This window comes from Podarcis cretensis (genome assembly GCF_951804945.1).
Source record: "Podarcis cretensis genome assembly, chromosome: 5".
Taxonomy (NCBI): domain Eukaryota; kingdom Metazoa; phylum Chordata; class Lepidosauria; order Squamata; family Lacertidae; genus Podarcis; species Podarcis cretensis.
The window spans coordinates 1,496,294-1,518,567 of NC_137174.1; the positions used below are offsets into that span (position 1 = coordinate 1,496,294).

A 22,274-nucleotide genomic window follows, 5' to 3' on the forward strand; every position below is an offset into this window, starting at 1 on the left:
TCAAAACGCAATAGGCCAATGGTCTCATCCAGAATTAGGCAATTAAAGGTCACAACCTTTAAAGGAGTATTAAACAAATTCCTGGAGGAGGATAGGCCTAATTGTGGGAACGTTTATATAATTTAGCAGAGTTGTTCCTGAAGGCAGGCTTAGGTTACATAACAGATAAACTATATACTAGATAGTAGTGAGTCATGAGAAGACTGCATCTGAGCAGTTACCAGTTAACATTCCTTGCAACAGCCGACCAACCGACCAACTGACAAAACACAGAGGCAGTTAGTCCCCTCGGAATGTTGGACTTGACTGACAGCTTTATAACCCACACTATCGACAGCTAAATAGAACCTCCATGTGCAGGTGCCAGGGCCTGCCTGCCCATGAGGCAAGGTGAGGTAACTGCCTCAGGCGGCAGGATCCAGAGGGGCAGCAGATCCCGCCTGCAAGGAGTGCACTGCCCGCTGCTGCTGCTGCTGCTGCTGTGGTGGCAGAAATGGCTGCAGTGCACTCCTTGGAACCAAGATGTGCCCCTCCTCAGCAGCCACCCATGCTGCCTCCACAGTGGCCTCTTGGCAAATAGGGGGTGCTGCTGGTCTCCTCCTACCCCTAGGGAGGAAATGAGGGTTGCCCTCTGGGGTCTCCTGGGCTCTGCACCCACCCAGCATGATTCAGAGTGCACCCTTCCCCCCCTCCACAATGACCTTTGATTCCCACTTCAGCTGTCAAGTAAGGTTGATTAGATTCTCCCCACAATCTGTTCCCAGTGTAGTTTTTCACTCCTACCATCGTGCAAATATAGATCTTTATTCCCTCCTTGTTCCTGATGAATATTTTCACTCACCCTTTCTTCCTGGCATGTGTGTGTGTCCATGGGCACAGTCGGGGGGGGGCAATTGCCCCCCCCCATTAAGTAAATCAATAAAAAATACTTTATTAACTGAGGTTCTAACACACACCCCCCAACATAAAACCTGACTACACCCATGTGTGTGTCCTGTTTTGTAGCTCACCTCTGTTGTTCTTGGGCTGGCCCTGCCAGCTGCACCATACCTCTGGGTATCAGTTTATGGGGATCAATTAAAAGTAGGGCTGCTGTATTCATGCCCTGTTTATGGCTTCCCAGAGGCTCCTAGTTGGCTATTGCTGGAATCAGGATGCCACACTAGATGGACCTTTGTTCAGATCTGACAATCCACACACACACACACACAGCCCGCTGCAGATGATTGGCTTTCGTTTGGAGGAGGGATCTTTTGGAGGGTGATGCTTTTGTAGTAGTTGATTTATTCACAAATCTACAAATAGAGCGAGGTGGAAACAATCAGAATAGCACTGCTAGCATGCAGTAGAGATGCACTGCCCCACATCATCTGCATCCCAAGATGTTTTCTCTCCCCTTATCTCTGACTCTCCAAAGGGGATATTTCTTCCCAAGTATACAGACCTTAGACCAATAAGAAAACAGCAGTTATCCATCCTGAGCAATCACCTCAACAAAGGAAAGGTATGGCCAGAAGAATGTAGACATGGCTGCAAAGCTGCCCCCTGTTCAGTCAGCAAGCAGGGTGCAGAGTAGCTCCTACAGGGACCAGAGTTAACTTCCCTACTCCCTTCACAGCCTCTATACACAGATCAAGGAGAAATCTGTGTCAAGAAACAATATTTCATCCCAGTACAGATAAGCTTTAATGTCATATATTCTTGTAAGAAGGAGAGGTATTTTACTTGACACCAAAAGATCTGGGTTGGTTGAGGCAGGGGGTTAAAAAAAGAAAATGTGTATTTAATTTCCCTGGGAAAGCAGCAGGAAAGTTGAGAAGCAACACAATCTGAATGCTAAGACCAGAAATCCTAGTTTAGCAAAATATGTATGTGATTATTATATTTGTAGCTATGCTGCTACTACCAGCAGAGGTCTCTCTTCCACTGACCCAACACTATTTGTTTTTCACTTTTAAAAGACTATTTTAAACAAATCTACACACATGCATATATTAATGCAGGGATCAATTTAGCTACAATGGCTGCAAATGCACAAGCCTTTCATCTTGGAAAATTCATGATACTGGCAAACCATTATCTTCTGAATGGAGTATGGTATGTTTCTCCCCAGCTTCTAGGAGAAAGGAAAAGTAGCCTTGAGATGGAAGCTCTGAATGCTTTTGGCAGGAAGAATGTGGCTAGGCAAGGGAGATTTAGAAGGATGGGAACGGTAAATCTGCCCCCAGATGACTTGTTTATTGACCATTTCTCCTGATTTTTTTCTGGGAAAATTAGATAATGTTGGCTATTTAATGAATATTTGTTTTTATTTTCTTGCAGGGAGCCAATGGGACTGCGCCACTAGGTTTTTTGGTGGCCACCTTAGGTTCTGTGAGGGAAGCATTCCCACCACCCCCTAGATCTCTCCACCATGTCTCTCTGCGGCTGCCTACAGAAGGCAGTTTTTGTCTCCAGCTCCGCATTGCTACATTTCTTCAGGCTGCCTGTCCAGATCTATCCATGGTATATCCCCAGGCAGGATCTTGCTTTAGTTAGCTGGCTGGAGGGTAGCCTGTTCCTCTCTACCCACCCTACCCTTGGTATTAATCTGAGTCTCCCACTGCACTCCCATGGTCCCAGCTATCTCAGAGCCTCTGAACACTGGCTGAGGGAATAGCCTCACTAAGCGCTTTGAAACTTAGCATATATCTGGGCCGGGCAATGTCAGGATCCCAAAGAGCTCTGGTCTCAAGCTGAGCACATGCTTACACTCCAGCAGGAGAATGGATGGGGTGGGGTTTGGAAGGCATCCTATACAAATGGCTATAGACTTGGAAGATGCGCTAGAACAAAGACCGAACTTCTCCCGCAGAAGAAATATCTAGGCCAGGCTTCCTCAACCTCGGTCCTCCAGATGTTTTTGGCCTACAACTCCCATGATCCCTAGCTAGCAGGACCAGTGGTCAGGGATGCTGGGAATTGTAGTCTCAAAACATCTGGAGGGCCGAGGTTGAGGAAGCCTGATCTAGGCCTATCTGGCTTCATTGCTTTTTGAAGGATTCATTCCAGGAAGCTTATGTGAAAACAAAAAAATTAATTCCTGGAAATTCCCTTCTGTATTTAAGATGTGGTGGAGGTGGTGGCAGGATGATGGGCTCCTGGTGTGGAGATTTTTGTTGGTCAATGAGAATCGTAGAGTTGTAGAGTTGGAAGGGATCCGGAGGGTCACCTAGACCATCCCCTGATTATCCACTCTGAATTTCAATTTGTATCCCTTCCCTAGATAATTTTCTGGGTGAACCCAGCACTGGGGCTGTTTGGATGACCACTCCTCACCAGCACAGGAAACACAAAGCAGGTGAAGAGTTTCAATTTTCAATTTGTCTTTTGTGCTAGGCACACACAAAAAAGTTCATGGGAGCCTACAGACTGGTTTGCTGCCAATTAGGTTATACTCTGAGTGGACCCATTGAAATTAGTGGCCCAAAGTGAGTCAGAGGGTCTACCCTGAGTATGGCTAATATTGGATAAAATCTGTAGTTCCCCCATCTCAGTGCAGATGAACTGAATCAGCATATGTGGTTTATGAGGTCAAGCAGGAGGTGGGCTTGGTAACCTGAAAGGTAAAGAGTGGAAAGGTTTTGTGACTGGACAAATAAGACCCACATTGGGTGCAAAGAGTACAAATTAAGAGCATTTGCAGATAATCTTGTAATAACAGTAGAGAACCCATTGGTGAGTATACCAAGGGTACTGGATAAAATGTACGAGTTTGGACAGGTAGCAGGATTTAGGCTAAACCAAAATGAAACGCAAGTATTGGTAAAAAAAGATGACTGAAAAGGATAAAAATGAATTATGACTAGCAACACAATTAACATTTTTTTAAAAAGGTGAAATATATGGGTGCATGGCTAACTGTGAAGAATATAAATATATTTAAGGATAACTATGACGCAGGTGGCGCTGTGGGTTAAAGCCTCAGCGCTTAGGGCTTGCCGATCGAAAGGTCGGCGGTTCGAATCCCTGCGGCGGGGTGCGCTCCCGCTGCTCGGTCCCAGCGCCTGCCAACCTAGCAGTTCGAAAGCACCTCCGGGTGCAAGTAGATAAATAGGGACCGCTTACCAGCGGGAAGGTAAACGGCGTTTCCGTGTGCGACTCTGGCTCGCCAGAGCAGCGATGTCACGCTGGCCACGTGACCCAGAAGTGTCTCCGGACAGCGCTGGCCCCTGGCCTCTTAAGTGAGATGGGCGCACAACCCCAGAGTCTGTCAAGACTGGCCCGTACGGGCAGGGGTACCTTTACCTTTACCTTTTATGTAACAACTTGGAAAGAGATAAAGAGGAATTTGGAGATTTGGGGAAGAATGAATTTATCACTTTGGGGAAGAATTTCTGTTATAAAGATGAATGTGTTGTTGAGAATGTTGTTTTTGTTTCAGACAATACCTGTGGCAAGTGGGGAGGGACACTTCAAGCAATGGCAAACATATATAACTAAATTTAGCTAGCAAGGGAAGAAACCAAGGTTTACATATAAACTATTAGCAGATGACAAAGAAAGAGGGGGCTTCTCTCTGTCAGGTCTAAAATTGTATTATGAGACATCTTGTCTCTGCTGGCTAAAGGAATGGATAACTTTAAAAAACAGAGAGATATTAGAACTTGAAGGTCATGACAACAGATCTGGATGGCATGCATATCTGTGGTATGAAAAGACCACAGCGCATAAAGGTTTTTTAAATCATGTAATAAGAAAAGCAATCTATGGTGTATGGGAAAAGTATAAAAATCTGTTGGAATAGAAAACACCATGGTGGCTTTCTCCAATAGAAGCAAAATCCTTTAAAGAGGTTAACACAAAAGCTGAATGGGCAACTTATAAAGAATTGCTCACTAAGGGAGAACAACAATTGAAATTAAAAAGCATGGAAGATATAAGACAGTCACAAATTAGTTGCAATATCATCAAGTAAATGATGTGTTTAAAGCAGATAAGAAAAGAGGATTTCATACAAAATTTTCAAGGTTTGAAAAGGAATTACTGGAAAATAATTAGAAACTATTATCTAGAATGTATAAATTGTTGCTAGAATGTCATACGAAAGACAAAGAAGTCAAATCAGTAATGATAAAACGGGCACAAGATATAGGCCTTAATATTCAACTTGAGTCTTGGGGAAACAATGGAAGGAAAATTTAAAATTTACAGCGTGCTGTTCATGAAAATGATGTACCGATGGTATTTAACACCAGTAAAATTAGCAAAGATGTGTAGAACTGCTTCTAATGTATGTTGGAAATGTAAAGAAAAAGAAGGCACTTTCTACCATATGTGGTGGAAGTCCAAGGTAACAAAAGCATTCTGGGAAATGATATATAATGAATTGAAGAAAATGTTTAAAATAACATTTGTGGGGGGAAACAGAGACTTTTTTACTAGGTATTTTAGGTACAGAGATTCCGAGAGAGCAGAAAATACTTTTTATGTACACGACAACAGTAGCGCAGATACTACTGGCCCAGAGATGGAAAGAAGATAAAGTTCCAACCAAAGAGGAGTGGCTGATGAAGATGATGGAATAGGCCAAAATGGCAAAATTGACCGGGAGAATCAGAGACCAGGATGAGAAGACGTTTAGGAAGGAATGGGGGAAATTTACAGTCTATTTAAGAGAACATTATAAACAACTAAAAACTTTGGCAGAATTAGAGAAAAACTTGTAAAAGGCAAAATATAATGGAAAAGTTAATAATAGATATAACAAATTTGGGGGGGGGGATAAGCTGAAGAAAACGGGATTGGCAATGAAAACCAGAGAAGGGCGGGGGGGGGAGTCAAAGGATTCCGAGAATCCTAAATGTGAAGTTGAATGATATGTTTAAACTGAAATCTGTTATGTAAAACATAATAAAAATATTTAAATATATATATATGGCCCACTAGCACACAAACACTCTTAAAATGCTGTGATCCTTCAGGTAAGAAAGAATAATAATGGAAAGAATAATGGGTGGATGATCATCTGTCATGTATGATCTTGTTGAGAATCCAGCATTGCAGAGGGTTAGACTAGTTGACCCTCAGAGTCTCTTCCAACTCAACAATTCTTTGATTCCATGATGCTAATTTATCATGGTAGGCTTTGACAGTTTTCATGGGGAGTGAAATATGCTTGAATTGGCCCTATGGGCAAAATATCAGTACTTTGCAATGGGATTATGGAAAAATTGCAGGTTTCTTTTCTGAACTATAAAATACCATTCATTATAATAATTATTACTATTATTATGATTGCACAATTGAGCCAACAGATATCATTGGGAAATGGGTTTGTTAAAAATATATTTTATTTTTCCATTTTACAGCATTAAACAATGCATATAAATCTACACAAATCAAATAATATTTTCTGCAACTTTCCTCTCTCCCCTTTTGTGGTTTCTTATTTTTCTATCATTTTCTTACTGCGTATCTAAATTTATCCTTTTTACAAATTTATCCTTAATAATTCCTTTAAATTTCTTATTGCTCGTGTTTATACTAATCCTGCTAATGTTCTTAATTGTTTACAATTTGCTTTCATATATTCAATAAATTTCCCCCATTCTTTTATTAAAAAATCCATCATCATGATCTCTTAATCTTCTGGTAAGTTTCGCCATCTCTGCGTATTCCATCAGTTTTAATTGCCAGTCATCTCCTTTAGAGCCAGTTCCTCTTTCCAATTTTTTGGCATATATCATTCAGACATAGTTTTTTTTTCTGGTCTTTCAGCACCTCTTCTCTAAGTATACCTAGAAGGAAGGCTTCAGGGTGTGTGTGTTTTAACAAAAGTTATTTTCAACATTTTTTTTCAATTCATTATCATTTCCCAGAAGGCTTTTGCAATCTTACAAAACCACCACATATAAACAAAGGTACCTTCTTTCTCTTAACATTTGCAAAAAATATTGGATTCAGACTTATACATTTTAGCTAGCTTACTAGGCATCAAATACCACCTATACTGAGGATATTTCACCCCTCCCATTGCAAGAATCTGCTGATTTTCTAGAGAGGAGGGGGCGGATTGTGCTCCAGTACTTATTCCGCTCCAGCCTCACTTCAAAGAGGGAGAGACTGAGTGTTATCTCTGTGTAGATAAGGTCGCTGCAGAAAGCAGCTGTAACACTCAGTGCAGTCCAGCGTCTCCATTTGTATATAGTTTGTATAGTACAGCACTGTTGTCCAAGTGATTTGTGCTCTGCTATACTCTGCTGTGCACGGCTGTCTTCTGGAAGTGAGTTTGGTGCTCACAGCTCTCAGTTGTGAGTCCACAGCACTTAGACCTGTTCCTGCAGAAGAAGGTCTCTGAAAGTGCTACCCCAGCTCGCCAGGCCCAGTCGGGGCTGAAGTGGTTGATTTTATTTTAATGCATAGCAAGCTGTGAATTTTAAATCTCCATTCCAAAGTCTTCCCCATGCTGTCATGTCAATATTATTACCTATATTCATTGCCCAGTTTCTCCTTGATGATGTGACCATTTCATCCTTTGTTTGCCATTCTAATACTGTAATAATTTATACATTTTAGACATTATTTTTTATTATTCTTTAGCAGGTCTTCTAATTGAGAGGTTTGAATTGTAAAACCATTTTTCTTATCAATCTTAAATATCTCATTTAGTGGGCAATATTGTAGCCAACTTGTTAATATTCCACTTACTTCTTTATACTTCTTTAGTCTAACCTCCCCTTCCACCTCTATTAACAACTCCCTGTATGTTACCAGTCCTCTTTCCTCTTCCATAAATCCTCCCCCCCCCCCCCTTACTGCTGTGGCTTCTACTGGTGAGAGTCACATTGGTGTTTTATTTTCCAGCAAGTTTTTATATTTATCCCATACTCTACATAATTCTTCCTAATTATATAATTGATGAAACCTTTATGCATTCCAGTTTCCCATACCACAAGTATGCGTGCCAGCCAAAATTAATATCATGTCCTTCTAGGTTCAAAATCTGCATATTCTTCAATATAAACCACTCCTTTAACCAGCAAAGCCAGGATGCCTCATAGTATAATCATAAATCATTTGGAAATGTTAAAGAAGTACTTTGCTCTCACTCACCTCACAGAGTGTTGTTGTGGGGGAGGAAGGGAAAGGAGATTGTTAGCTGCTTTGAAACTCTTTAAGGGGAGTGAAAGGCGGGATATCAAGTCCAAACTCCTCTTCTACTACTACACTCACATACTGAAGCTAAGAGAACTGCACCGAGGGCATGCATTGAAGGCATATGATGCCACAGTCTTACTAAAGGCAAGCATCTCTAGGTCTGCACAGTGCCTGGCTGGGAGATTTGCCTGGGTACCCTGTGGGTGCCACTTCGAGTTCCACGGGGAAAGGAGGGAGATTTAAATGCAGCAAGTAAATGAACTTTAATAGGATTATGTATTTACAGTGCCATTCTAGTCAGATGCATGCGCAATGAGGCTCACTTCTAAGTGAGGACTCAGCCACACTTCCACTTGCCCTGCTTTCCCCTGAGAAAACCCACTGTTTACCCCTGAATCAGAACAAACGTCAATCACTTTTTCTGCGGATTGGCATTTGTTCTGATTCAGAGGTAAACAGTGGGCATCCCTGTGGGAAGTGGGGGACAGCCACAAAATGGCTTGGAAACTTGGGACAAGCGGGAAGCCTCTCAGATCCATGCTTTCTAGGCACAGGACAAGTGGAAGTGGAAGCCCTGAGTGTGGCTAGGACTGCAGCTTCAGTCTCTAATCTTTTTCCCTAGAGGAATATACTGTAAAATGAGCAAGTTGTTTCCAACAGCTCACTAGGCTCTGGCCAATGGATAGACATGTATGAGGATTATTGATTATTGACAAATGCTCAATTTAAAAAAGGAAATAAATTATTTAACAAATTAAAAACTTTTATGCAAACCTACTGCTTGTACCCTAATATGTGTATTTTAAAAAACCAAACCCTTGGCTCCCTGTCATTACGTTTTGAGACCAGAGGGTTGCAAGGGGGATGGATGCTGGAGCCAGCATGGTGCAAGTACACAGTTGTCCCAGCATAGGACACCTCCACCATCAGAAGGACTATCCACTCAGCAACATGTGCTTCCATGGTGCTGGCTGCAGCACGCCATGCCTCCACCTACCACTGCCTAAAGGTAAAAGCAAGAAGGCACATCCCACCTTCCCCTGCTTACACCTCAGCAGCAGGCCATTTTACCTCACTTGGCAACCTACCTCTCCAGCTTCCACTGCCTCTAAGGGCCTCTGCACTTGTTGCTCATTATCTGCTTTTGGCTTAAAATGGCTTTTATGTGCAATGTATATTCTAGCCACTGTCATTTTTAAGTTCTCGTTCTAAACATGAGAAATAGAAAATATTCTTTTGGTGTTCGGGTAAAAGTGCCCTTAGAGGATGAAGAAGCAAAACTAGGGCACCATCCAGAATTTAAACAACATGCCCAAAGGATAGGCAGCAAGTCTGAACTGCAGGAAACTGGTTCTCCCTCCTGCGTTCCAGTCCGGCGCCATGGCCACACCCCCCCCCCCCCGAAATAGATCTGAATGAGATTAAAGAAATAAATTTCAAAGGCAGAAATAGTAAAGCAGACAAAGAGGCTTCTTTAATTACCACACAGAGAAGAATCCTCTGTCCGTTGCTGGATCTTACTCACCACTCCCCATCCTTGGGAAACCCTCAGTAAGCCAGAGGGAAACTCCCATGTTGACTGATTGTTAATTGTAATGCCTTTTTAGAAAGGTGATGGGAGGGAGAGATATCTGGGGGCAATGAGTTTTTTGCTTTGCCTTGTTTTTTGTAGTGCAGCCTGATCCTCTCCATGCTTACTTGGAAGTTAAGCCTTGCTGAGTTCTACACAACCTAAACCACGTATTGAATTGAGTAGCTTTGAAGGAGAGAGAAAATGTTTATTTTTGTTACAGGTTTTTTAAAAGATTATCACCAGCATCATAATTTATATAATGCTTTACAGTGTTCAGTGGGTGTGATAAACACTATCTTGTTACAACCTCATGATGACCCTGCAAGAAGCTGAGGCTAGAGATGGCCCGAGACCACCTCTTGAATATAGGTGAGATTTGAAGCAGGCAGTTATCGCTCTGGAGTTCAGCCTTTTATCCACCACATTTATCTCTACATTTCACCACATCCTTCTGGAACTAGAATTCCCATCTCTTTTCTAATGTCTTTTTCTATGCCTTTATAAACTTTCTTTTAACCACCCTGCCAGATTGACTAGAAGGCCACCATTGTTCTGTTTCTGATGCCAGCAAGGTGAGAGGTGTGACTGGTCGCTCCCAAGGAGCACATAAAGGCAATGGCCAACCCCTTTTGTCTGCACTGAGAAGCAAACTGCCTCTGAACAGATGGCCACCGCCCTACCCCCCCGCCCCCCGCCAACACTGACAGACCCACCATCCATGAATCTCTATCTCTCTGTTGTTTCATATGTCTCATGTAAGCCAGTGGTCATCACTATATCTTGAATTCCATCAGTCACTTGCACATTTTGTGAAGAAAAAGAAGAGGAGGAAAAGAAGCTTTCCCCTTTAGCTTTCTTGCTAAATTTCAGTGTGTCAGCCTGCTGTTAACAGCACAGGTGCAAGTCAAGTCAAAAGGGTAGTTGTCAACTTGAATTAAAAACCAACAAACACAGAATTTCTGACCTGTCGGCCATTCACCCAATCATAACAAAGCTTACTACCTTCTGCTCTGATTGTTCTCTATCGCTCCAGCCACTTTCTTGCATGGAGAAATTCCACATCCACCAAATTATTAACTGTTTGGTCGCTCCACCCCTGCAACACACTCCTTGCTTCCCATCCAAGGTAGAAATGAGGAAGCAGGGGCAACAGCTGTGAGGAAATAACATGGCATTGGGACCCTGTCCCATATTCCATAACATAATGACCCCTGTATAAAAGGTAAAGGTACCCCTGCCCGTACGGGCCAGTCTTGACAGACTCTGGGGTTGTGCGCCCATCTCACTTAAGAGGCCAAGGGCCAGCGCTGTCCGGAGACACTTCCGGGTCACGTGGCCAGCGTGACATCGCTGCTCTGGCGAGCCAGAGCCGCACACGGAAACGCCGTTTACCTTCCCGCTGGTAAGCGGTCCCTATTCATCTACTTGCACCCGGAGGTGCTTTCGAACTGCTAGGTTGGCAGGCGCTGGGACCGAGCAGCGGGAGCGCACCCCGCCGCAGGGATTCGAACCGCCGACCTTTCGATCGGCAAGCCCTAGGCGCTGAGGCTTTAACCCACAGCGCCACCTGCGTCCCTCAATGACCCCTGTATAGAACATTGCAAAAAAGGACTGTCCATGCAGAGAGTGTGTTGAGTCAGGGGGATGGGGAAAGGTGAGGGGGAGAGCCCCACAGCTGCACAGCACACAATCTCCTGCCAAAGGATTTCAGGTTATAAATCTGGGAGAGAAATTCTGGAAAGCTGCTGTCAGAGTGTCAGCTCTAGGCTAGATGGACCACCAACCTGCTGAGTACGAGACAATTTTTTATGTTTGTTCAATATATTGTGTATGTGTTGCTTGTGGGTTCTTTCTACGGGGAAGCTTTATTTTGTTTCTCTTCTCTTCATAAAAATGTAAAGCATTGGAAATAATGCTATTGGGATTGTTTTCAAATTGCAAACCACACAGCCAGACACCACTGACTGTAACTTATTTTAATTCTGAATTTGTGGTTCTGATTTAGCTGGAACGCCATGTGAGTGAGCACCATTGACCTCAACGACAGGCTTCTGCAGAAACACCCCTAGCTTCCCATCTCAGGGTTGCACACTTAGGACCCTCCAAACTGCGCCCGGTATGTTGCTATCAGGGCAAAGTCGGTCTTGCGGGGAAGTCAATCCCCCGGAAGTCGATCTGACCAAGTTCCACGCGAGGCCGTGGGCTCTGGCCGGCCAGCCAGCCCCCAAAGCCTGCTTGCTTGCTTGCTTCCTTCGCGCGGGGCCTGGCTCTTTGCTTCTGGCTGCGGCGGTCAGAGCGCGAGGAAGACGCGGCCAGGATCACGTCAGGCCGGGGCGGCGGCGGCGGCGGCGGCGGGGCTGAGGGAGGAGGCCGCCGCTCTCTTCCCTTCCAGCAAGGAAGGGCAGGCGAGCGGGCGCGGCCCAGCCGGCGCCCCTGGCTGCCCGAGGCCCTTCGCGGGCGCGCCCAGTGTGGCCCCCGGCGGGGAGCCAGGCAGCAGGGCGGGAAGAGGGTCCGCCGCATCACCGGGAGGCGGCAGCTGCCCGCCGGGTGACCCGGCTGGTGGGGCTGCTTCCGCGGGAGAAAGGCTCTTCGAAGCTCTCCAGGGGCTGCTTCCCGCCGAGGGCCCGCTCCTCTCGCTGGGCAAGGGCGCCGAGAGCGGGTTCAGTCCGCGCGCCCCCCCCGAGAAGCAGCGCGGGCAGCTCGGGGGGCGGCGGCTCCGCTTGTCAAGATTCTCTTCAGAAAACCGATGAATCCGCGAGGTGAGGGGGCGGAGGAGGAAGAGGAGGAGCGGCGGCGGCTCCGCTGGGCCACGTTGTGAACGGCGAAGAGCTGGGGGGGGGGGGGGCTCCGCCTCTTCTTGACTTTCGAATTTTCCTTTCGGGCCCGGGGGGGGGAGGGGCGGGCTTCCTCGCTCCGGCGTTTCCCTTCCCCCTCCCCCTCCCCCCCCCCCCGCGAAGGCAGAAAAGGCTTCTCGGCTCCTCCCGGCGAGGCGACAGGAACTGGGCGGGCGGGCGGGCGGGGCGGCCGCTTTCTCGCCCTCCGGGCCCTTCTCCGCCAACAACTACGAAGCTGGGCGGGCGCCGCACGCAGCCCGAGAGGGCAGCCCAGTTGACTCGGGAGTAAGCGCCGCTGGTTCCAACGGGGCTTGCTTCTAAGCAGGCGCGCCCTCCTCGGAGCTCCCCCTCGGCCTTGGTTGGCGGCTGATGCGCGAGAGTCCGACCCGGGGCGTTTCTTCCCGGCTCAGCCCCCCGAAGCCCCACTCCGGTTTCCCTTCCTAAAATGGGGCCTCTGCTCGGGAGAGCAGCGTTGCTCTTCCCGCTTCCACGCGCCTTCCAGGCGAACCTGGGTCTGCTCTTTTCGCAGACGGTGCAGGAAGCAATGCTTAGATCCCCGGATTATTATTTTTTTTGGGGGGGGGGGTGACTGTAGCGAGCGGGGCGGCGGCGTCTCCGTTAGTGTGGCTTGTCGGGGCTTCGTCGCCCGCCGGCGGCTCCGTGAGGGGGTTTCTCAAGGAAACGTGGCCTGGAGAAAAGAGGCGCTTGGGGGTCTTCGGTTCGCCTCAGCTTCGGGCTGGAGCCCAGGAAACGGGGGCGCCTTGGACTCCGGGCAGGAAGACGAGGAAAGCGCGGGGGGGGGCGTTATTAGAGAAAATCCCCGCGGGCTGCGTCTGGCCCCCTTGGAAGCAGAGCCCCAAGAGCTGAGCTGTGTAGCGGCGACCGAGAGCCCATTCAGAAATGGGGGCGAGGAAACAGGATGGTTTTCTGCCTGCATTGGAGGGTAGGGCGAGAGGGACCCCCAAATCCTGGCCAGAACCCCCTTTTATCCTCACCCCAACCCCAGCAGGTGAGCCAGGCTGGGAGAGAGTGACAGGCCCAAGGTCACCCAGGGAAGCTTAAGGGGGCTGTCAAAAGGCCATGCAACCTGTTGACATAGTTTTAAATTGTGTGATTTCACTTTTTCATTACAGAATTATTAAAAGTTGCTACTCCTGTGATTACTTGTCCCGTGGGGTGGGGTTGTAGAAATGGGTTCTTGCGGCACTGAGCAGCCTCTTAACTGAAGGTAGATGCAATACAGTGGTACCTCTGGATGCGAACGGGATCCGTTCCAGAGCCCCGTTCGCATCCTGAAGTGAACACAACCCGCGTCTGCACGTGCGCGATTCACCGCTTCCGCACATGCGCATGACATCATTTTGAGCGTCTGCGTATGCGCAAGTGGCAAAACCCGGAAGTAAGGCGTTCCGTTACTTCCGGGTCGCTGCGGAGCATAACCTGAAAATGCTCAACCCGAAGCTACTTCAACCCAAGGTATGACTGTATAAGCAGAACTGGTGGATATGCATTTATTTATTTTTCTTAAATTTATATACCGCTTGAGGTAGAAAACCTCAAAGTGGGGGCCCATCAGAGCAGGAGTCAGTGCCAGAGGAGACAGACACACCCACAGCTTGTCACTCAATGTTATGCATATTTATCCAAAATACGTCCTACTGAGTTTAGTGGGGTTTACTCAAATGCCCATATGGGTGTGATTGTAGATGCCAGTACAGTGGTACCTCGGGTTAAGTACTTAATTCATTCTGGAGGTCCGTTCTTAACCTGAAACTGTTCTTAACCTGAAGCACCACTTTAGCTAATGGGGCCTCCTGCTGCTGCTGCGCTGCCACCGCACGATTTCTCTTCTCATCCTGAAGCAAAGTTCTTAACCTGAGGTACTATTTCTGGGTTAGTGGAGTCTGTAACCTGAAGCGTACGTAACCTGAAGTGCATGTACCACTGTAGTCACATATTCCCCCACACGTTCAGGAAGCAATTGCTGATATTTACAGCTCCACAGGCTTTCCCCTCAACCCATCTTTGAAAAGTATTCTTTCTTGATAAAATAGAAAGGACAAAGAGAGTAGACTAGAACTTTGTGGAAATGGTTTTACTATTTATATGTTCACATTAGTCATTTGAGAGGACTCCAGACATAACAAGGGATGGTTGGTCTGCTGGAATGGTTTACTTCATCACATTTGTAAAGGTAAAGGACCCCTGACAGTTAAGTCCAGTCGCGAACGACTCTGGGGTTGCGGCGCTCACCTCACTTTACTGGCCGAGGGAGCCGGCGTTTGTCCAAAGACAGTTTTTCTGGGTCATGTGGCTAGCATGACTAAGCTGATTCTGGTGAAACCAGAGCAGCACATGGAAATGCTGTTTACCTTCCCGCCGGAGCGGTACCTATTTATCTACTTGCACTTGACATGCTTTCGAACTGCTAGGTGGGCAGGAGCAGGGACCGAGCAACGAGAGCTCACCTGTCGCGGGGATTCCAACCACCGACCTTCCAATCAGCAAGCCCTGGGCTCAGTGGTTTAGACCACAGCGCCACCCATGTCCCCCATCACATTTGTGTATCCCACCTTATTTCTAGGGCAGCCAGAGCAGCATAGTTGGGAACACCCCCATCTTATCCTATCAGTCCCGTAAAATGCGATAAGGTAAAAGGTAATGTGACTTTGATAAGAACACTTCCTGGTAGTTTGTTTTAGTGACTAGGTGGGTGGAGTAGGGTGAGATCAGGAAAAAAGCCATTCTGGCCAGCCTGCATGTCCTTAATTGTAGCTTGATCTGCTGAAATAAGCAGGTGAAGCTTTCGTGGCATGGAGATAAGAATTTCCCCTGCTAATCTTTACAGATCTTGCTGCTGTTAAAGCCATATAAGCAGGGACCTGTTTTGAAAAAGTTGGCAAGACTTTTAATGATTGTGTGAATATGTGCCATTTGGATTTTCTGCCTCAAGTAACAAAATGTCTTTGTCCCAGAACTGATTTTTATAAGGTTGCCCTTATAGCAACTTATTTAAGAAGAGCATTATTGGAATATTTTGGGTAGGTAACTTTAGTTATACAGTCTGAGGTCTAGTGTTGCCACCAAAATCCTACTGTTGCTGGGATCATAGTACAAGGCAGGCATGATCACCCCCTAAAAAGTTATGTAATTTTTAATGAGGGCTAGGTCCAGGGCCATCTTTACCCGGGGGTGCAAGGCGTGCAGGGCACCTGGGTACCTGGGTACCGAATTCTGAGGGGCGCCAGGCGCCCGCCGCTGCAGCCACCTAAGCATATTGTATTGAGCTGCTATGGGACAGCGGCGTCAGCGGCACCTTTGACATGACTGATCTCGTACCACCTGCCTGCTAATGCTGGTACAGGGAGAGCTCTTTGAGAAGTCTCACACACCAAAGCCGGGAGGAGGGGGAGTGGCAGGAAAGAGGGCGAGACAGAAAGAGAACGTGCTTATCTAGCAACAGGAGCGTGCACAGGGTCCAGAAGAAGGACTTGTATATGCACGCTTGCAAGGGCCCTCCCAGCTCCTCTAGAAATAAGGTTGCTCCCACAAGATGGCTCTCCCACGCATGCGCACAATGCCCACCCATCTCATCTTTCAGACACCTCCCTACAACCGTGAGCGCATGCATGGAGTCTTTACACTGACTCCCAGTGTGTTCTTTGTCTTCTTTAGAAAAGCTGGTTTTAAATTTTTTAAAAGCCCCAAAAACTCCTTTTGGAGCTGCACAGGCATGAGCGCTATTCCTCAAATGATAATAGTTACATAAGGCATAATAAAAGTTAATTTGGGGACACTGGGCGGATCTTTGCACCCCTGTCTAGGTCTAGTGCTCTTTACACCTAGTAGCATCCCATGTGGTGTTGAGGGAGGGGGAGACCTTCCACTGATTGATCTAACAATTGGTTCATCTAATGTAGCACTGTTTATGCTGACAGATGTTCTCCAGGATTCCAGATGGATCTTCTCCCAGCCCTACCTGAAGATACCAGAAGTTGAACCGGTGACCTTCTGCATGCAAGGCAGGTGCTCTGCCACTGAACTATGAACCATTGAGCTGCACCCCTCTGCTGCCAAAGCAGCAACTAAGGGAAAGTGAGCACAGGAAGCTCAATGCAGGTGAGAAAAGGGTCAGATCCCACCATACTCCCAACAACATCATTAGGGTGGCAGAGTCCAAAGAGAGTTTAGAATAAACCAAGCTCTTTTCTGAGTTCTTGAGACAGAGTTCATTTTTTCCAAGCCTGCCATGGGACATGCACCCCATCACTGATTTATGGATGTTCCTTGATTCCCTATTGAGGCATTACTCGTGTGAAAGAGCAACACAAGTTTAAAGGGCCTCACTTTTAGCCCTGTCCCCATTATCATGCAGCCCATAACAGCTTCTTTGTGCCCAGCTGTAACTTTTCTGTCCATGAAGGCTCCCTGTGTTGTTTCAGGATATTGCAGGTGTTTGTGAACCAATCCCCAAATAACAGAGGCAGATTTGGGGCAGTGCAACTGGTTCCCTGCACTGGACGCTGAGCCTAGAGAAGAATGCAGGGCGTCACAGCTACAATGAAGTGGATTGAGCAGAACAGAAAGCAAGAGACTGGAGGCCTCGCAAGGGCGCCACTGAAATTTGAAAGACCAAAGTCTGCCCTGTAACTGGCTGCTAAAGGGGAAGACCAGACTTCACTATTTACATAGGTGAGACTCACAGTAGAATCCTGAGGGGAAAGAGTGGACTGTACCACTTCAGACTCCAGGTGCAGGGAGTGCCATTTTTGAATGTGCACTCATGTTAAAGAAAAGGAAGGAAAACTTTTTTGCAAGTATTATTAATAAAACTACCCGAGCTTATCAGAGAGATGCAGCCCAACTTGTACCACACTGTGCTTTTATATTTCCAGTAAGTGACCTGATCGTGGATGGAGGACTTGACCTGGCATGTGTAACAGAGACTTGATTAGATAAAACAGATGGCCTGTTTGTCCACCAGGTTTCTCTTACGCACAGTAACCCAGGTCATGTGGGCGGGGGGGGGGGGGTTGCAGTGATTTTTAGGCACTGTTATACAGTGGTTCCACTCCTTCCTCCTGGGTCGTGTCTAGAAAGTGGTGTTGGGGATGAGTGTTCGGACGCCTGGGCTCTCACTTGTGGGGTGCCTCAGGATTCTGTCCTCTCCCCCATGCTTTTTAACATTGATATGAAGCTGCTGGGAGAGATCATCAGGGTTTGGGCTGGGTGTTCATCAGTATGCGGATGATACCAAACTCTACCTCTCTTTTAAGTCAGAACCAGTGCGGGCAATGAATGTCCTGTGTGAGTATCTGGAGGCAGTTGGAGGATGGATGGCAGCTAACAGATTGAAGGTGAATCCTGACAAGACAGAAGTACTGTTTTGGGGAAACATGGGGCGGGCAGGTGGGCCCACTCCCTGGTCCTGAATGGTGTAACTGTGCCGCTGAAGGACCAGGTTCACAGCCTGGGAGTCATTTTGGACTCACAGCTGTCCATGGAGGCGCAGGTCAATTCTGTGTCCAGGGCAGCGGTCTCCCAGCTCCATCTGGCACGGAGGCTGAGACCCTACCCGCCTGCAGACTGTCTTGCCAGAGTGGTGCATGCTCTAGTTATCTCCCACTTGGACTATTGCAATGCGCTCTATGTGGGGCTACCTCTGAAGGTGACCCAGATGTTGGGATGCTGCCGGGGAGCTGGCTTCAGCCACTGGCCGGCAGCTGGGCGATCTCCAGTTCTCGGAACAGCATCAAACAGCGACACAAGCCTCAGATACCTTTAGAGACTTGGCACGCTCTATCAGCAGAGTGAATAAATCTTCTCACAATGGAAGTGGTGGACAGAGACATGTGTAAGCAGTATTTACAGGCGTTTATTCAGCATAGTTCAGGAACAAAGGAAAAACATGTCTGCTTCCCTTTGTGTCCAGCAAACAGGAAGAAAACAAAAGCTACATACAAATGGAAGTTCCCAGCAGACTGTGCTGGATGTAAAAAGGCACGTGACACACAACAGTCATGCCTGTTCCCTTTTAAGGTGGAACGGAACTATATCCTAACACCGGAAACTGCAACCAATCCAGAATGCGGCAGTTAGATGGTGACTGGGAATGGCCACCAAGACCATATTACACCAGTCCAGAAAGACCTACATTGGTTCCCAGTATGTTTCCAAGCACAATTCAAAGTGTTGGTGCTGCCTTTTAAAGCCCTAAACGGCCTCGGTCCTGTATACCTGAAGGAGCATCTCCACCCCCATCGTACACTGACGTCCAGCTCTGAGGGCCTTCTGGCATCTGAAGGCAGCCCTGTTTAGGGAAGTTTTTAATGTTTGATGTTTTATCGCTTTATTATTATTAATATTAATATTCTGTTGGGAGCTGCCCAGAGTGGCTGGGGAAACCCAGCCAGATGGGCAGGGTATAAATAATAAAATAATAACTATTATTATTAGCATTTGGCGTTTGTTTTTGTTCTGTTTTCTAACACAGGGAAGCATTCAGAACTGTAAGACACACCTGCAGTCAAAACACCACAGTTCTGCCTCCTCAGGGCTCCACTACCTTATTTTAATGCATGTGAGGCCTAAGCTTGAAAGCTTTGCGTTTCAAACACTGAAGGTTCACTGTGTGCTTTTGATCATCACAATCACTGTGATGAATGTGCACATGTGAAGCAGCCCAAGTTATGACTGAACAGATACAATTATGGTCCCAGGGCTATAACTGTGCTCTGCAGAGGTACTGTCAAGTTATAGAATAGTTTAGAGGCGCCCAAAAAGTCCTTAGTTTCACCTCCAGTCTCTGGTTGGTTATTTGTATGTTAGTTGCTTTGTGTGTGTTTTTTCCTTCACTGCTCTCTTCCTGTGGTGGTGTTTGGGTTTTCTCTGTTTTGGGTTTCTTCATCTGAAAGTTATCTGTTTCTACAGGATCATGTATCCCTCCAAAGAAATGCATGCTTTCCTTAGATGGTTGTTTTCATAATGGTGATTTAAAATTAGATGCAAAGTGTGAATGCTGGCTAGGTTCAACTTCTTTCTCAATCCACTGTGCAGCATGGTGAATTGAGCACAGTTGAGTGCTTCAGGCTGAACAACTTGGATGTGAAATGATTTCAAAAGTGCCAAGGGTTTTTTAAAAAACATTTTTAGAAAAGCTTATTCTGCCAGCATGTAGTGCACTGATTATTTTTTATTAAAAAAAAGTTTTATTGAGATTTTTCATAATACATTAAAGACAAACTAATCTAAACAAAAATAAAAACATAAAAGAGAGCGAGATAGAGATGCAAAGTTCTCTCCAATAGGTAGATCTTAACTCTTATTCGACACAGAAAAAGGTGAGCCCTCCCAGCTCTCACCTAGGAGCTTCCCTTTCTTCTCCCAGCCTTGTACCCTGGGAGATCTTTTCTTCCCTGCCTCTCACACAGGATTGGTCATCAACTAGCCTATCCTACTGGTTTGGAAGGGGAGAATTTATGTGATTGCTAACATTTCACTAGCACTCCCCCCCCCCCCCGCTTTTAATTGCACTAAATTCTGAGCTCAAGGAAACTGCCAGAGTGCCATGAGAAATAAATTACAAATGAATTTGTATAACCAAGGTATCAACCTTTAGAGAAGGCTGCTTGCTACACCTCTAGTTTATTCTAGTCCTATACCCTTCTTAACTGGACTCATTTTGAGGATGGATGGTTTTGTCTCATCTCTTTGTATTGGCTGCTATTAGATAATCCAGTCACTTCTGATGCAGAGATGTAGCCATTATCTGCCCTGAGAAGTGGCATCCCCCGAATAGTGATTCATAGGGGTCTGGCAGGTAGTCTTTATGCTTTTGCAAATGTTCAAAAATTAAACTTTCTAAGATGTAAGAATGAAGTGTGCTTCGATTTTTTGTTCAGTAAAGGACCCTTGACTTTTTGAATTTGGGGGATTGCTGCTTTAACCATGATGTGGGATACAGAAATTTACCCAGTGAAGCATTTATTGGCAGAGGCAGTGCAAGACATTTTGGTGCCTGAAGTAAAACAATCTAAATGGTGAAACTTCCTTGCACCCTGCCACATGGAGCGATGAACTAGCTAGTTTTTTCTGCACATACTCAATTAAAGTAAATACAGCAATCATTTCAATTAAGTTTGTATGGGATAACTTTCCAGTGAATGGGTCAGATGCGGGTTGTGTACACATTACTGGCTTAACACAGCTAGGTCATTCTTTTTCTCAATTTGGATCAAAGCTCACTGAGGGGAAGACACAGCAAAATGTAATATCCCATTAGAAACAGCTGGATAGATGTGGATTGTAGACAACATCCTGTGTACACAGCTTCCCAAACCAGTGGTGGCAACCAGTGTGTACCCAGCCTCAGTTAGATCTGGATTGCTTTTAATCCTAATCCTAGCATCTTGTTCAGACCTTAACTGAATTTGGGAGCAAACCCAGGCAAGAAGGAAAGGTGTCTGGACTCCCAGTTCCCAGTGGCAGCAAGACACATAGCAAGAGGGTCAGCAGGCCCTGTTCCCATCCCTCTCTGTGCAGGTCCCTGCTAGGATGGATTATTATGGCATAAATTGGTGCCATAAACATGGAACACATTGAAATAGGCAAATTATTGGAGTCTTAAGGCGTCTGGGCTGTGCGGTCCCACAGCAGCACACAGCAAGGAAGCATTTCCCTCCCACCAGAAATACGGCTTTGGCAACGGGAGCTAGTCTCACCTGCTACAACTAGTCACCAACCGCCCCGGGAGTGTTTATGATGTTGCTTGGGAAATAACTGAAAAGGCCTTTAGGTTAAGAATCGGGATGTAGTGTGTTAGGAGCCAAGACTGATACTCCTGCTTCCTATTTCCATGGGAGGTAATTTGTGGGAATGTTCACCTCCTACTGTTTACAGCAGCATAGAATATTAGCACTAAGCAAAGATGAGGGGGGCAGGGATTACGTGTGAGGCTGGGCTTCCCCGCGTATCAGTTTATTTGGACAGCAGATTCTAGAGTGGGTACTATTTTTGACCCTCCCATTTTTGCACATGGGTTGGGTTTTGTTTGTTTTTTTAATTTCACTTCCAGACTGCAAACCATATTATTTAGTAGGGAGCTAGGCTACTGACCTATGAACAAGTCCAACTGAGTTCAATAAGACTTACTTCTGAGTAGGCAGCATTAGGTTTGTGCTGTAAGTCCCTTTCAACTTACCACACACTTAGGACTGCGTGTACAGTGGTACCTCGGGTTACAGACACTTCAGCTTACAGACTCCGCTAACCCAGAAATAGAACCTCGGGTTAAGAACTTTGCTTCAGGATGAGAACAGAAATCGCATCTGGCAGCAGGAGGCCCCATTAGCTAAAGTGGTGATTCAGGTTAAGTACAGTTTCAGGTTAAGAAGAGACCTCCAGAACGAACTAAGTTCTTAACCCGAGGTACCACTGTGATGGTCATAGTACTGTACTGTCTACTTGCTATCTTTTAAACCTTGCAGAAGTTTGTGTATTTATTGGACTTGGCTTGCAGGGCTTAAGGAGGGGTTAACTCTTCCCTCCACTAACTGTTTCCCCAGTGTAAATCCCCCTTAGCTGCTCTTTGCCTTGTTAGAGAGAGGGACTCTGGCTGGATACACCTTTACACATTGAAGAAGAGGAAAAATAGACCCAATGTATATATTTGGGAAGTGGCAGAAATCCCTTATTTTTTCAGGATTTATAAAACACACAACAAAAGTTAG

At 46.2% G+C, this 22,274-nt stretch overlaps 1 long non-coding RNA gene across 4 annotated transcripts; it reads left to right on the forward strand.

The window, feature by feature from the left end:
- The first annotated feature begins 416 nt into the window (after nt 1-416).
- On the forward strand, nt 417-19,562 carry LOC307215812. Of its 4 annotated transcripts, none has more exons than XR_013838625.1 (2): nt 417-3,340; nt 16,485-19,562. It is a non-coding gene; the product is annotated as an uncharacterized lncRNA (long non-coding RNA). The 4 variants fall into 4 exon arrangements; XR_013838626.1 differs by lacking the exon at nt 417-3,340 and adding an exon at nt 12,090-12,471; XR_013838627.1 differs by lacking the exon at nt 417-3,340 and adding an exon at nt 12,793-12,831.
- The last annotated feature ends 2,712 nt before the right edge of the window (nt 19,563-22,274 follow it).